The 16,924-nt window shown below is 42.7% G+C and overlaps 1 protein-coding gene across 1 annotated transcript in view; it reads left to right on the top strand.

The window, feature by feature from the left end:
• The window catches only part of grb2b (growth factor receptor-bound protein 2b), a 46,537-nt gene that overhangs the window by 2,681 nt on the left and 26,932 nt on the right, over positions 1-16,924 (top strand). The window lies entirely within an intron of this gene.

Raw genomic sequence — 16,924 nt, forward strand, 5'->3', positions numbered from 1 at the left:
TGTGTAGCAAATGGAGCTAAACCTCGCCCTTGCTAGCAACTACATGTTTGTAAGATTCTGTACACTTTAAATCCTTTGAACTATTTATGGCATTCTGTGGTGTTTTGTGTGGCTATTAGCAGTCGGTACACCCCATCAGAATGCCTCATGCACTATTTGTGTATTAATGTCATGGATGAATGTCAACAGAGATGTTTCCCCCTCTGGGACACTTGATGAACATAACACACCAGGGCAAACCGTCCCTGTTCTTACACCATAATAGCGGTGTGTGTTGACAGGCAACAGGTACCCACCCGCCTCGCATGCAGTTGGAGAGGACACTGCTGTTGAAACAGTATCAGTAGTCATCTCCCATTTATTTTTAAAACCCACCCAGTCTCTTCAACATGAGTCACACTCAGAAAATATGTTCTTGGGTAGCTCAATTATGGGTTTTAAAGCATAGTTAAGTAATGCTTAAAGCTAGTTAAACACAGTGGTCTCTTACACAAGACCCCTATAACCACAGAAACACAATACTCTTCATTTCAAATCTAATGTTATTTGTCACATGTGCCGAATGCAAGTGTAGACCTTTTTTTTTTTCACCTTTATTTAACCAGGTATGCCAGTTTTGAACAAGTTCTCATTTACAACTGCGACCTGGCCAAGATAAAGCAAAGCAGTGTGACACAAACAACAAAGAGTTACACCTTACTGTGAAATGCTTACCTACAAGCCCTTAACCTACAATGCAGTTCAATAGAGTTAATAAAATATTTACTAAATAAATTAAAGGGAAACTTTTCATTGAATTTTAACACAATAAACTAACTATGAGGCTATATACAAGGGGGGCCGGTACCGAGTCAATGTGCAGGGTACAGGTTAGTTGAGGTAATTTGTACATGTAGGTAAGGGTAAAGTGACTATGCGTAGATAATAAACAGCGAGTAGCAGCAGTGTAAAAGCAAAAGGGTGGGGGTGTCAATGTAAATTGTCTGGGTGGCCATTTGATCAATTGTTCAGCAGTCTTATGGCTTGAGGGTAGAAGCTGTTAAGGAGCCTGGACCTAAACTTGATGTTCCGGTACCTCTTTTCGTGCGGTAGCAGAGAGAACAGTCTATGACTTGGGTGACTGGAGTCTTTGACCATTTTTTTAGGCCTTCCTCTGACATGCCTAGTATTTAGGTCCTGAATGGCAGGAAGCTTGGCCCCAGTGATGTACTGAGCCGTACGCAGTACCCTCTGTAGCTCTAGGACAGGTCCAACGCTGGGGTGACAAGGAGTAGGCTAGCCAGAGATTCTCCCGTCCCTCCTAGCCTCAGATGCCAGCGTGGTGCTGGGCCCCTGTGATCCAACATCCCCTTCGCCCCCAGCAGCACCGAGCTCTGCATAAATATTAATCAGAGAGCGAGGCGGCGAGCAGCTTGATGGCAGAACGCAAAACCTGCAGCACAGTGAGACTCTAAAATTCCTGCAGGAGTTGCGTAAGCCGCAGGCTAGACCGCCACGCGCACACATGGCCACATTGACAGAGATCAGAGAAAGACCCGTGGAATACTGGTGTGAGCGAAGAGCCAGAATTAATTTTGATTGCATGGGCATCTAAAAAACATGTACTTGAAAGGTTCTCCCCCCAACAGTTTAATTTCAGCCCTCATCTAAGTGCTAACTTTGTAATAAGTAGGTCCTGCCATATGAGAACACGTCTCATATCTGTGGTAGAAATGTTTAAATGGCCTTGTCCATTCTGCCTCCCTTCATCCAGCCCTTCGTATGTGTCAGTAAGATCTTGAGTTCTCTCATGCCTCTTGAATATCGTTACTTATAAATATGAAAAGGATTGTATGCAGACTAGGTGCAGTCAACTTTGCTTTTTAGTCTCTGGCAATGTATGAATTCATTTTGGCCTGTTTTTTTGTCTTCGTACGTGGTTCGCTATGGGGTTTTGAAGAGGCCTTATCTCACCAGGGGGCTCTGGGGGAGAGAGGGCTCAGAAAGTAGAGCTAAATATAAGGGTTCTTATTAAATTTGCATATCAGGAAGAAAAAAAATCGCAGCCAGAATCATTAGTGTTACTCTGAAAGAAGTTAACTTCTAGAAGTAGACAGCACGCTACCCAGAGTGAAATGTTTGTTGATTGGGCGATTCAGACAGTCTGTTTTTTACCCTTCCAAATCCATTTTTAATACTTGATCACATAAGATCCTCAACACGGAGAAGAATATTGTCAGCCTGTCTACCTTGCAGAGGCATGAGTTTGAATGTGAAAGGAGTATGCACTACCAGAGCATGGGGAGGTCTAGGGTTCATTGTCCTAGAGAATGTCTTTAAGTAAGTGCTTTTGGCTAGCCCCTCCTGCTCTGTCCCTGGAACCTTGCATCTCATAATCCTGTCTCTGTGTGCTGCCTTTGTTCTTTGGCTGACATGTTTTGGATTCATTTTCTAGGAATCACCAGGGGGTCCTCAGAAGAATGATTGGGGCTTCTCACTTACGGGTGAATCCCATTTGAATTCAATCACTTTGACAGCATCCCTTTTTATTTAAACAACATTTTCCATACATGTTTGCCCATTTTGCATACCCCACCGCACCATGAGACATCCATGTCTTCATTACTGGAAAAGATAAGTAGTTGAGTTTGATATCATTTAAAATCTCCAGGGGTGCCGTACTACTATGACTGACCGTGTAAAACAACACATTTCACTGCACCTGTCCAGTGTATGTGACAATAAAAACCTATAAACAGGGTTGTCAAACTATTTCATAATTAAAAAAAAATAATAATACTAAATATAAATGCAATAATTTCTAAGATTTTACTGAGTTACAGTTCATAAGGAAACCACTCAATTGAAATAAATAAATTAGGCCCTAATCTATGGATTTCACATGACTGGGAAAACAGATATGCATCACTTGGTCACAGACACCTTAAAAAAAGATAGGCGTGAATCAGACCACCATTTGCCTCATGCAGTGCGACACCTCTCCTTTGCAGAGAGTTGATCAGGCTGTTGATTGTGGCCTGTGGAATTTTGTCCCACTCCTCTTCAATGGCTATGTGAAATTGCTGGATTTTGGCGGGAACTAGAACACGCTATCATACACGTCAATCCAGAGCATCACAAACTTGCTCAATGGGTGGCATGTCTCGTGAGTATGCAGGCCGTGGAAGAGCTGGGATATTTTCAGCTTCCAGGAATTGTGTACAGATCCTTGCGACATGGGGCTGTGCATTATCAAGCTGAAATATTAGGTTTTTGCACGACAATGACCCTCAGGATCTCGTCACGGTATCTCTGTGCATTCAAATTGCCATTGATAAAATGCAATAGTGTTCGTTGTCCGTAGCTAATGCCTGCCCATACCATAATCCACCATGGGGCACTCTGTTCACAATGTTGACATTCCTGCAGTCAGCATGCCAATTGTACGATCCCTCAATTTGAGACATCTGTGGCATTGTGTTGTGTGACAAAACGGCACATTTTAGTGTGGCCTTTTATTGTCCCCAGCACAAGTTGTACCTGTGTAATGATCATGCTGTTTAATCAGCTTCTTGATATGCCACACTTGTCAGATGGATGGATTATCTTGGCAAAGGATAAATGCTCACTAACAGGGATGAAATACAAATTTGTGCACCAACATTTTTGAGAAATAAGCATTTTGTGCGCATGGAAAATTTATTGTATCTTTTATTTCAGCCAATGATACATGGGACCAATACTTTACATGTTGCGTTTATATTTTTGTTGTGTAATACATTTAAAAAAAAAAAAACGTTTAACGCCTATCTAAAAAACGTTAACATTTTATTTTTAAAATATCCGCTTATGTTATAGCTTAGACCAGGGCTGCCCAACCCTCTTCCTAGAGATCTACAGTCCTGTGGGTTTTCAGTCCTACCCTAATTTAACACACCTGGTTCTACTTATTAGCTGCTCAACAAGACCTTAACTAGCTGAATCAGATATGCTAAATTAGGGTTGGACTGAACCTACAGGACAGTAGATCCCCAGGAAGAGGGTTGGGCACCCTATTTTATATCTGAGGATGATGTTGTGTCCACCATCGGTTGAGACACGCTCTTGGATACAGGGTGGGTTTCGTTTCAATTATAGAAATATTATTAATAGAATGGACCTATCCCTTCATACCACTGCAATTTAGCTGGTACACATTTTACATTTACATTTTAGTAATTTAGCAGACGCTCTTATCCAGAGCGACTTACAGTAGTGAATGCATACATTTCATGCATTTTTTTAAATATTTTTTTTTGTACTGGCCCCCAGTGGGAATCGAACCCACAACCCTGGTGTTGCACACACCATGCTCTACCAACTGAGCCACAGGGAAGCCATTGCAATTGATATTTTAACTTTTTTAAACGTTTAACTTCTACCAAAAAGATGTCCGTTCTACCAAAAATATGCGTTTTTAGATCATTGACATTTTAAGGTTAAAAGACAATGTTGAATTTAAAAAAAATGAAATCACGGAATTATAAAATAGGTAGACAACCCTGTTTGTCAACTTTTTTAAAAATGATATCAAACTCAACCGTTTATCTTTTCCAGTGATGAAGACATGGATGTTTCATAGTATGGCCGGGTATACAAAATAGGTGAACTTTAAGCACGTTTATCTGTTGAATGTTTTTGCATTCATGTCCAAAAAGTAACTTTCTGTGCAGTTCTGCAACGGGCAAATATGAATGGAAGGTTTTGTTTAAATAAAGAGGTGTGCTGTCAAAAAGTGATTGAATTCAAATGGATTTATTACCCTTTCATCATAATTGCCTTTGTTATGGGAATGAGTGCAGGGGGTGAGCTGACTGGGAAAGAGGGGTCATTAACAGAACAGTGCCGAGCAAGCTCCACATTCGGAGACGGGATGGTCGCCCTATTTAGAGCAACACCCCCCAGAACAGCAGTTTTTCTGCAGTAGCAGTGACTTGCCAATGTCACTCACTGAGGTTTTCCCTTCAGAGTCGTTCACAGAAATAGAGGGGAGACAGAATCTGAAATGGGGAGGCGGTGCTTGGTTGATGGCTACCTTATCTGGCACCACCAGGTTTGAGGGGAACCGTAGTCTGTTCACTTGACAAGTCTCCCTTTCTCCAACTATCACTCTTAATTTCTTACCCCCCCTTCCTCACTCTACTGATAGCAGGGCGTATGTCTGAATGTTCTCCCCTCCAGATTACTCTTCTGTGGGACATGACAGAACATGCCCATATTCTCTCTCCATCCCCCATAATGCCCACAGGCGCCTCACATCGTGGCATGTTTAGCATGTAGGCTAAACCACGAAATGAAGCTGAGCGCACCAGCTTCCATGTGATGGACTATTTTCGGCTGCTTTTGTTTAGCAAGTTTTTTTTTTTTTGGGGGGGGGGGGCATGCATTGGTGAGGCATACCTTTTATTGACTGCAATGCAAATGCCATTGCAGAGTTTACTACATGTGCAATGCACATACGATAATGCCTAAGATTGTGTTTTCAGTCTTTGCCATCCGCCTAAACCTTGAAGGCTGCTTGGAGCAACCACTATTTGCTAAGATGGGTTTTTCTTCAGACCAATTGTTCCCCTGAGGTAAGGTAATCATCAAAGTGTACCGAGCATAACGGGATTATTACACTTAAAAAGATTAATCCAGGGGTTGTGTTCTGCCTTTTGGCAAGCTGCCGTTCCATATCATTGTGACTGTTTGAGGTTGGCCGCTTTCTATTTGCGGAGAGTGGGATTTGTCCTTTTTAGGTTTGGCCTGCTCCCAAACTAGCAGGGCTGAGAGTCACTAGTTGCAAGGTAGAGTTGGTCACATTTTAAATGGCCTGCTACATGGCTAGTGCTCAAGATTGACCTTTTTTGTCTGCCTTATGTCTCAAACAGCAGTGCGATCATTTCTGTGTACAGAACAATCACTTCAGATAGTCTACTTATTGTATGACTGGTTCTACGGCACAGAAAGGAAATGAACACATAAATAGGCCTGGTGTGAATCTTAATCAACTCCTCCAAATAGCCTGTTTTTAATGGGTAATCATTTGGTGGGTGCTTTGTCGTTGGTTTTGTCTGTCTTAGTTGGCACTTGCTGGCCAAGACTGCTGCTTCCATTCAGTCTGGACATTTTGATATGTGATAAAGCATCAGTCAGTTTAATTTTAGGGTATCATATCAGACAGCTGTCAGTGTGATATTTTAAAAATGGGAAAGGAAACTAGGTAGCTCAGCCATTCTGTTTCCAAGTCTGTGCAGTTTTATGCAAATTGTCATGTTCACATACTGTAAAGTAGACTGAGTAGTCTTGTGATTGATTGACAAAGGTCTAGCCTACGCCTACATACCTACATTAATCTATTTGAAGGTATTTATCATGATAATGTGTAACTTTCACCTCTTTAAAGCTTAGTATCTGTTTCTTTTGTCTACTGAATTATTAAACCCAGTTTAGTTTGCATGCAGGGTATTGCATTCAATAATCCATCCAAGATTGAGTATCAGTGTCTGAGGCACGCTTCTCTCAACATCTATCTCCAGTACTGCCTGCTAGTGCTAAGCCTAAGCATCTCTGCTTTCGAGACAAGGGGTCTCTCTCACGAGAGGATGGCCTGTGTTGAGGCTTTGTTTATTCAAAGCCCCCAAAGTCGCCTTAAGTGCACCGGCATGGAGAAATGTGGTGTTTGTATTCTATTTTCTATCCCCCTCCACCACACAGGAGCATCTGTTGAGCCCTTGTGTTTCACACAATGTGTCGTCTCTGTGCCACCTCTCTCTCGGTGTGTCACTGTTAGTCTCTGGGTGGCTGAAGCCTAGACTGTAAGAGTCTCTGTCCTCTGAACAAGATTGTGAGTTGGCCCTCTCAAACCAGAAGCTGTGCTGTCATGTCAGTGCCTACAGTCTGGTGGTGTAGCTGATGAAAGAAAGGGTTGTATATGTCAGTGATTGATAAACTGTATGTCAATCACGGGATATCAACTGAAGGCCTCTTAAAGCTGAAATAGGATTCTTAATCCAAACAGTTGCGAAGATGTTTAGCGACTAGCTGGTGCCACACAGCAATTTATTTCAACCTCCGCCTGCTTTTAGAAAAGACCCTTTACATAACTAAAGCTCCACCATTGATGGGATGAAAGGGGTGGGATTGGAATGTAACATGCATTAATCGCCTCATGCTGCTGCTTTGTTGTGTTTCATAAACATGACTGTATTTTTACAGAAATATAAAACATTCTATAATCCAGATTCAAAAGATCGACTCTGTGAAATCAAGATATCTTTAAACCTCTTTCCCTCAGTATTCAGTCAGAAGGTTCTGTGTGTGAATACGACAGCAGTCACTTTGGATTATTAGTTTGCGTTACTGATTTCTCTCGCTAGAATGCAATGTCTGGTTGAATAATTAAGGTGCACTAAAGCCCATGCTATTTGTATTTCTTGGATTAGAGCTGGTCATGATTTTTACATGTTTCCTGAAGGCCATTATTGTCTTATTACGTGGTGCTCTTGGGAGCTCTTTCCATTGCCTGAAAAGAGGGAAGTAAGACTTAAACTGGTTCTATTTCTAGAACTGACAAAAAGTCAGTGTTTTTACCATGATTGAGCTGTTGGAAAGTTTGGTGGAAATTAGTCTGTGCATGCATTTTGTGTGTGAATGTATATGTAGCCTATTTGTGATCTCTTTGATGTTACCCTTTCAATGTGCTGCCCTTCATGTGTTTTCTGAGAGAGACTGTAAGAACACTGCTGACCTGCAAATTACTTTTACATTTTTTTTCCTTAATTAACCAAACCCTGACCCTAACCCTTAACCTAATTTGAACAAATTCTGAAATTAAATATCGGTTTGCAGGTCAGAAGTGTCCGCATAGCTTTTTCAGTGTTTTCTGTGTGATGAGTGGTTATAGCCACTCATGTGACCTGCTTTTGATTCTGACCACAGTGGGGATGTGTGGTCCTGTTGGTTTCACATTGTGTTGAGCATTCAGGTTGCACTGTTCCTCGGCCTCTACCTCTGACTCACACAGCTGATTGACCAGCCAGGGCTCCTCTAATTTGCAGCTCTGAGTCACACCAAAATGTATCCCTCTTATTTGTTACACGCACAGACTAAGCGGACAATCACATTCTGACAGCAACAATGGCTGAAATGATCCTACAAAAAAAAGGCTTTTTTTCTACTCTTTTTTTTCTCGCTCTGTTTAGCTTACTAAGAGTTCTCAGGTGCTTGATGGTAGTCTTGGCCCTGAATTATACTGTCTATATTAGGCTAACTGTAACTGAAGAACATGTACCTCATATAGACATCTTTGTCTGTGTGTGTGGTGTTGCACAATGTTTTTCTCTGCTTATCAGTAAATGGCGTACACAACAGAGCTGTAACTCCTACCTTCCTGTTTTTATTAAACATACATTTTAAAGCTGTTAGATATTCCTTAGATTCTGTAGAGTTTCTTTACATATTAACCTAAATAGTCAAGTGTTAATAGAATAATCTTAGCCCACACTAAAATGTACGTAGCGAATATGAAAAATATCTGGTTAATTTTTTCTTCACATTGTGCTGATTGGCTTAGTTTCACAGTGTGTCATGTGATTTTGCATCAGCGTTATAAAGGGGAAGGAACTCATTTTAGTTTTGGGGGGGTTTCAAAAAATTATCCTTTGGGTTAGGGTTTAAAATGATACACTAATCTCAATATGACGAGATCTGCTTGACAGTTGTCATTTTACATCTCAGTTGGAAAGGAGGCCTATTATATCTCATGCCGTTATAGGACTGGAATCAAAAGATGGGGCCTCTGCCTCTGACAATGGAACTTGAGGCCCCCTATTCTTTATGCTCTTGGCTAGTTCTCCTTTGAGAAGCATGAATGCAGCCAGTGCTTTTTCAGATCTATTTGTACAGCAAAAGACAGCCCTCTATTTGAGAACCAGAGTGCCATTATAATGCGGCCAATGCCATATTGTAGAAGCAGTGAGCTGTAAATCTCCTTTTTTATCTGCCCTAGATGTTTTTCCTATGGGCACCTCAAGTCAGTCATGCCATATGGCAGGGCAGCCAATACCTCATTACTGTGCTCTTCTAGCACAACGGAAGCTAAGGCTACATGAGCCATGATGCCAGATGCATCCAGTCAGTGTATGTCGTGAAATAAAAATGTTACTGATTTTTAAAGTCATTTTATAGTTTTTAGGCTATACTGTACATTTACTCACCCATCTCAAATCATCCACCGTTAATAAAAACTCCTGAGGGGAATAGCCTAGTAGTGTTTAGGTTTGTGACTTGAATAACTTCTTGTGTCGTGTATTACATATAAGCCTCATTTATAAACGTTGCATACATTTCTGCATGCGCCATGTCTGACAAGTCTGCGTGTGTACAAAAATAGAGATTGATAAACTTGGAGCATGCCATACATTTATGATTTTTACCCCTTTTTCTCCAAAATTTTGTGGAATCCAATTGTCTCATCGCTGCAACTCCCGTACGGACTCGGGAGAGGCAAAGGTTGAGAGCCGTGCGTCCTCCTAAACACAACCCAACCAAGCTGCACTGCTTCTTGACACAATGCCCACTTAACCCGGAAGCCAGTCACACCAATGTGTCGGAGGAAACACCGTACACCTGGCGACCACGTCAGTGTGCACTGCGCCCGGCCCGCCACTGGAGTTGCTAGTGCGCGATGGGACAAGGACTTCCCTGCCAGCCAAACCCTCCCCTAACCCGGACGACGCTGGGCCAATTGTGTGCCGCCCCATGTGCCTCCCGGTCGCGGCCGGCTGCGACAGAGCCTGGGCTTGAACCCAGAATCTCTGGTGGCGCAGCAACACTGTGATGCAGTGCCTTAGACCTCTGAGCCACTCGGGAGGCCCCGCGCATGCCATACATACTCATGTTTCCCTTATATACCAGACCTGCACCGTGAATGAGCATTGAAACTGCCTGGAAAATGTCCTCCATTCACCTTTTATGGTGACAATAACGCACTTTATTTGCTGTATAATTTGGCACTATTTTGAATTAGGCCATGGCAGTTTGGTAAAAAAAGCAGCAATTGCGTTTTTGATCACATTTCTGTAGACGTGTGGGCAGAATGTTCTGGTATTCTGCAGACAACATGCATCCTGCCTGTGCATATTTTGCAACATTGGTTGTATGTTGGAATCAATTTAAATGTAGGCTACAGCCCACACTTCTATACAAACAACGAGTTGTTAAATATTTTATCAATAAATTGTTTCCATGTCCTGCCTTGGTATAGGCTCTGAGATTAAATAGGTTTATGATGTCATGCTCCTATCGTACAGCAATACTGTAGCCTCTTCCATACTGTCAAATATTTTACATAAGCTACCGGTCTATTTACTGTGTTGGCAGAATGTTTAATGTATGCTGTATTTAGAAAAGGACTGTGACGACAGTTTCTGAAAGAGAATATAATGGCAAATTGTGGTTAACCTGTTAAATTCGTCTGTAGGCTATAAACTGCGCTGCCTGTGGAATCACGTACAGCAGAACTTGAAATGCATGGCTTTTCTATTCATTTATGCTCAATTGAATAAGTGATGTGCATGGTAGTTTGTTGTATTCAGGAATATGAACCCATCATGGCCAGAAAAGGTGAGGAATTTATTCTGTTATGAGTCCTATGACAAATTATTTTAGATTACAAAAAATATAAAACACTAGAGCTCTATTCGAATGCTCATACTAACTGCACTAACTGTACTATTTGTGACTTTAAATTGAGTATGTAGTATGCTTATAGGTCATAGTATGGATATAGTTAGTATGCCAAAAGTTCCCGGATGTTGACCTAAATTCGCCAAAATACGAAGTATACGAGCAGTGGACACTGCGTGCTTTTAGGGCCCATAATGCGATTCTTCAGAAAATGGGCATGCTAGCCAGTTAGCTTGGGTGCTTGACTGCCGTGAGGTCAGAACGCCCGGATCAACCCTACTCCTCAGCCAGAGCATCCAGTGTGCGCTCTGAACGCTCCGAGAACGATACGCTCTGAATTTACAAATGGACAATCTGACAATGCTCTGGATTTACGAACGCCCAGAGCTCACTCTGGCACTTGAGATTGAATTTAGGAACACACCTGAAATCGTAAAATGTTTAGCTAGTAATTTGTTATGCTAGCAAGAGGTTGCATAGCAACAGCATCAACTTCCGGTAGACAGGCGATGCGCTAGTACGCTCAACTGAAAGGATACCGTTTGTTTACAGTATACTAAAATGAACTAATAGTATTTAGTGTGTATATACTCATTAAGTATGGAGTATACAATATGTTAGTATGTGTATTCGAACACAAGCTAGATTTTCTCTCTTCTCACTAACGGCAAATGGCTGCATCTTGTTATTGGGCTGTTTTTTTTAAGTAAGTGTGTCATCCAATATCCCATTTGCACAAAATACTTACTTGCCTGCTTGCAATACAATACTTCAACCACTAGAAGAAGTGCGTACGCATAGTCCAAAGTTTGCATGGAGGAAAGGACATCCTCACATCAAGTTCAGTTTTTATAAACTGGCGCACTCACGCTTTTGGGGTATATAAAAGAGGTTTATAAAATACATATTTCTCAGTCCCATTTTACACAACAATTTCTGAGAGATATTGCATCCTATCTTTAGACCTAAGCACTGGGAAAGTGGCTGGATGTTACCTTTTCTTATTGCTTTGTATCCAATCACGTCTCAGGTTATCAAGACAACTTGACGTCATGCAGCCCTGATATGAGCTCCAGTCAGGCGGTGCTCCACTTTCGCTCCCATAAAGCAGCAATAACTGACGACCAGGAGAAGGCCACAGAGGAGAGTTTGCCCGGTAGCCTTCAGCAGCGTTCACTCACACTCATTTCCTTCGTAAATAAATAAAGATGAATAGCTTGACTGGCTGGCAAATTTAGCTCCTAACAGATCTTAGAAACCTGCCCGCAGAGCATGGTCTAAGGCCCTTCTCTGCCTCTCTCTTCCCCTCTCTACTCCTCTTCTGCTGCTGAACTGGAGGCTGGTGTTGAGCAAACACTCTCCCATTTGGCACTGTGAATGGTAAAGGATGGCCTTAATTGGTCAATATTAGAGCTGAGCGAAATGGACAAAAATCTATATCATGATAAATTGCCTGAATTCATGCGATAATGATAAATTGAAGTTAATAACATTTAATGTGCACCTTTTTTAAATGATCGTTTAAACTACTACTAGTTTGATGGTTGTACCTATCAATTGTCCCATTAACAACCCCCCATATTGGCAAATATTTCATTTCAAACTTTACATTTCTCTAGTGTAGGCTACTTATCGTAATGAACAATGTCAGCAAAATGCCTGTGATGGGTATGGTCGGTGTCGATAATTTTCAGGTTTATCGTCCCAGCTCAAGTCTATATCCACCTTTTTTAATCTTTCACCCTGCAAACTGATCAGAGCTGTGCTGTTTTAGGAGTATGCGCCACAGTAAAGTGGGACAGTCCCTCCTACTTCAGAGTGCTGGGAACCTTGGATTGCAGATTGAGCTTGTGCACTGGCACATGTGTGTGTGCAGTGCAGCTCTCACCGCAGCTTAGCTCACTTCCTGTTTGGAGCCTCTTCCACCCCCAGCAGCTTCCTGTCTCCGCGGCACAGTCGATCACTACACCCCACACCATCAGTGCTGCACTGGATTACAAAGTGAAAAACGGCATGTAAGAATACACCAGCCTCTGGGTCTCTTACTCATCACCAAAGAGTAGCTGGATCAGCTATATTGAACAACAGAAATACAAATGCAACATTTTAAAGTTTCATGAGCTCAAATAAAATATCCCCGAAATGTTCCATAAGCACAGAAAATGTATTTCTCTCACATTTTGTGCACACATTTGTTTACATCCCTGTTAGTGAGCATTTCTCTTTTGCCCAAGATCATCCATCCACCTGACAGGTGTGGCATATCAAGAAACTGATTAAACAGCAGGATCATTACACAGGTGCACTTTGTACTGAGGACAAAAGGCCACTTAAACAATGTGCAGTTTTGTCACACAACACAATGCTTCTGAGTTCTGAGGGAGTGTGCAATTGGGGTGCTGACTGCAGGAATGTCCACCAGAGCTGTTGCCAGAGAATTTAAGGTTCATTTATCTACTATAAGTAGCCTCCAATGTCGTTTTAGAGAATTTGGCAGTACTTCCAACCAGCTACGGACAACTAACACAATTGCATTTTATCAATGGCAATTTGAATGCACAGAGATATTGTGATGAGATCCTAAGGCCCATTGTCGTGCCATTACGTGTTCTAGTTCTCGCCAATATCAAGCAACTTCACACAGCCATTGAAGAGGAGTGGAACAACATTCCACAGGCCACAATCAACAGCCTGATCAACTCTATGCAAAGGAGATGTCGCACTACACGATTTAAACGTATGTCAGACCAGATACTGAATGGTTTTCTGATCCATACCCCTTTTTTTAAAGGTATTTCTGACCAACAGATGCATATCTGTATTCCCAGTTATGTGAAATCCATAGATTAATGAATTGATTTCAATTGACTGATTTCCTTATATTAGCTGTAAAATCGTTGAAATTTTGACATGTTGCGTTTAGATTTTTGTTCAGTATATTTAATCATACTTTATGATCCCATATAACATTTTGTTTACACAACCCCTCTTTTCAACCCCTTTCTCTTTTTAATTGCAGCTTGTTCTTTTTTCTCAGTTGTGATCCTTTTTTGGGGGGGGGGCTCTCCATATCACTATCCACTAGCTTTTACTCTCAAAGGGGGAGCTCTGAAGCTTTTAGCCAGTTACTTCTTCTAAGCCTCCGATTAATCTCCCCCATCACTTATTAGCTCTCTGCGCAGCTATCGATCCCATCTCCCATTAGATTTACCACAGAGGAGAGAAGAGCTGTGCCCTCTTATGCTGATCATTCCCCTCACTCCAGTCCAGTTCTGACCAGAGCCTGATTAATACATCAGGAATCCTCTGAGCAGACAAGTTGACTCAAACCAGATCAGATCCAGTAATTGTATTTTCTATTTTTTTATTCCCAGAACCCTACAGTTAAATTATCGGCCTGTTTTTAAGTCCGCAGGAGTGGAAAATGGTTAAATCCCTGCCGTGGTGCTTAGTGTGAAGTTTTTGGTTCAGCTGAGGGCCTCTGCTTCGCCATTCTCCCAGCCAGGAACCTTCCAAGTTCCCCTGCCGTGTTAAGGGACCAGCCACGTTGTGTGTTTCAGTAGCTGTAAGTGTAGCTAGTGAGAGTCATGGGGTTTCTCTAATTAAGTGTGGCGTCCCATGAGAGTGGGGCTTAAATAAGCCTATGTCTCCCCCTCCCCTCTGTTGCCAGAACAGCGCTAATGTGACCCTATTTGGTAGCAGGGGAACTTTTCTAGAAGTTGTCTTGGAACACATTCTATGACACAAGCCATGGCAGCCCCCCCCCCCGCTTCTAGTAATGTGGAGTTTTAACGCTGCACCTGGCTGACTTGCAGAAGTGTATCACGGCTGTGAGTCATGTTTAGGAGACAGAAGTTAAGAGGAGGAAGTGATTGAACAGTGAACATGGTGTCCCTTAGCAACACAGTGGAAGGCTTTCTGTCCATGACACTACCTGCACCCTGTTGTCACTGCCCTCAGAAGGACATAAATGGAAATGGCAAATATTGCCTTACTGTGTTAATGGACTGAAACTGAGCCTTGACTGTTTGGCATCCCATCTCTGGGGAAAGCAAGCGGCAGCGGGCCCGCTTGCTTGACACTGATTCACCCTGGCGCCCACCCATGCTGGCCCAGGAACCAAAGGACAAGATCGGGCTCTTCATGTCAACACAGTGGCTCTCTGCTACCTGTCTCCTAGTCTCTCCATCATCCACAGTGTCTGCTGGCTCTGCGCTCGCCAGAGCAGTAAATGCTATCTGCCCAGAGTCAGCTTGTGGCTCTCATGGGGAAATTGGGATCAGAGCAGGCCATTGCTTTAGTCAGGCATCACTGGGCCTGATGGCTGGATGAGTGTGTGAGTCACTGATAAATATCTAACCAGATAATGTCACAGGCTCCCTGTGTGCGTCTCGGTTTATGGGCGAGGGCATTGAGGCAGGCAGACACCTGTGGGTTGGATGGAGCCCCAGGGTTCTCTGCATTGCAGTGTGGACACAAACTGAGTCACTCTCCCTCAACTTCTCTCTCTCGCTCTCTCTCGCTCTCTTTCTCTCTCATATTTATATATATATATATATATATATATATATATATATATATATATATATATATATATATATATATATATATATATAATCTCATGTCATCCTTTCACCCGTACCTCTCCACTGTGCTGTAGTTGAGAGATGAGATTAGTCTGTCCCCTACCCCAGTAGCGGCTGGCCATGAGCTCATCACCATGAGCCCCTGGAGACCACCAGACCCAGGCTGCTGCTGCTAGCCTACGTCTCAGCTGGGCTCAGGGGGAGAGTGAGTTTGCTAGTGAGAGTGGGGAGGGAGGCGGCTGCAGCGTGCACTCTAACATGGTAATCCGTCGTGGGCAGCCTGTGAAGCTCGTTAAAGCGCCCTTCTAAAGCAGGGATTATGGTGGCCCAATGCTCCTTGATCACAGCTACTGGACATAAACACCCTGTTAGACATCTCTCTCTCTCTTTCACTCTCTCACACGCTCTGCCTCCTTCTCCATGCTGCAGATAAACCACATCTAATGGTTCTTTATGTATGTACGATAAAGGATGATTCTAGCCAACATAAAGACTTGTAGAATCTTCTTATTCTGTTGTCCGTTTTGTGTTTTATTTTTGTCACACACACTCTGTTCTCTCTGCTTATATTGTTTACATGGGAACAAACTGTACATGGAATATAGGCTACTGCTAAATTGGACTTCATACACGCCGTGTGGGGCTGGCTGCTGCCATAAAATAGAGATGCCCTCATTTACTATTTACCCGGAGGACTTTTCTTGAGCTGATCACAAGGAGTGTGAATCCTCTGAACTGGTCCATCATGCCTCCTCCTGAGAGGAGCATGGCTTCGTAGGGTAGCAGTGAGTCGAAGCCGTAATTAGGACTCCTCTGCCACCCCTGTCTCCTCCCTGTTAATGCAAATCACCCTTCCTGCTCTACTGTGAAGAGAGGAGCGAGTATCAATCTCTTTTGGTTTGCTGCTTATTTTTGGTCCTTCCCATCCCTGGCTGTCCCCATTCCCCAGATAACCTCCTCAGGGGATGGGGATTGGGCAGGGGGTGTGAGCAGACTGCTGCTCTCCTCACTGACTGGCTTCACTGTAGCACATTCTACTGGAACCCTTTCTCCTTACACAGAAGTAGTGTGGAGTTATGGCTGAATCTCCAGTGTAGGCTAATCTCAGTGTTTTAGAACGTGTCAAGTGCGACCAGTAATGGGGTTGTCTGAATTGTTCTCTAACCCTCCACTGCTGATGATGGAAGCCAAAATGCCTTTTGCTTATCTGTTTCAGGGAGCATGTTGCACAATCTTTAGATTATCGTGTAGAGTAGACAGACCCGACCTCCATTGTAATAATGGGTAGTCCATTCCACCAATGAGCAGTTGGTAAAGCTGGCATTGACCAGAGCTGAACCCTAATTCCATACTCCATACAACAGCTGGCCTTCAATACAGATGGCTGTACACAGTGCCAGATTTAGTCCTTTTTAATTCTAGACATGAAGAAATTCTAATCCAACAGACAAGAATTGAAATTTGGATTAACCTCATCTCTGCTCTCTACATATGCGTCACTCTAAGTCCTGTTTGAGACCCTTTCATATTTTACTTTCCCCGGTGCCTTGGTTTATGAAGTGGTACTTAAAAAGCCCTAGTGATTTCATGATGTAACGTATTGGTCCAGTCACCTCAGTTGAGTTTGAGCTGACTAGGGGAATGCAGCT

This window comes from Salmo trutta, chromosome 1 (assembly GCF_901001165.1).
Source record: "Salmo trutta chromosome 1, fSalTru1.1, whole genome shotgun sequence".
NCBI lineage: Eukaryota > Metazoa > Chordata > Actinopteri > Salmoniformes > Salmonidae > Salmo > Salmo trutta.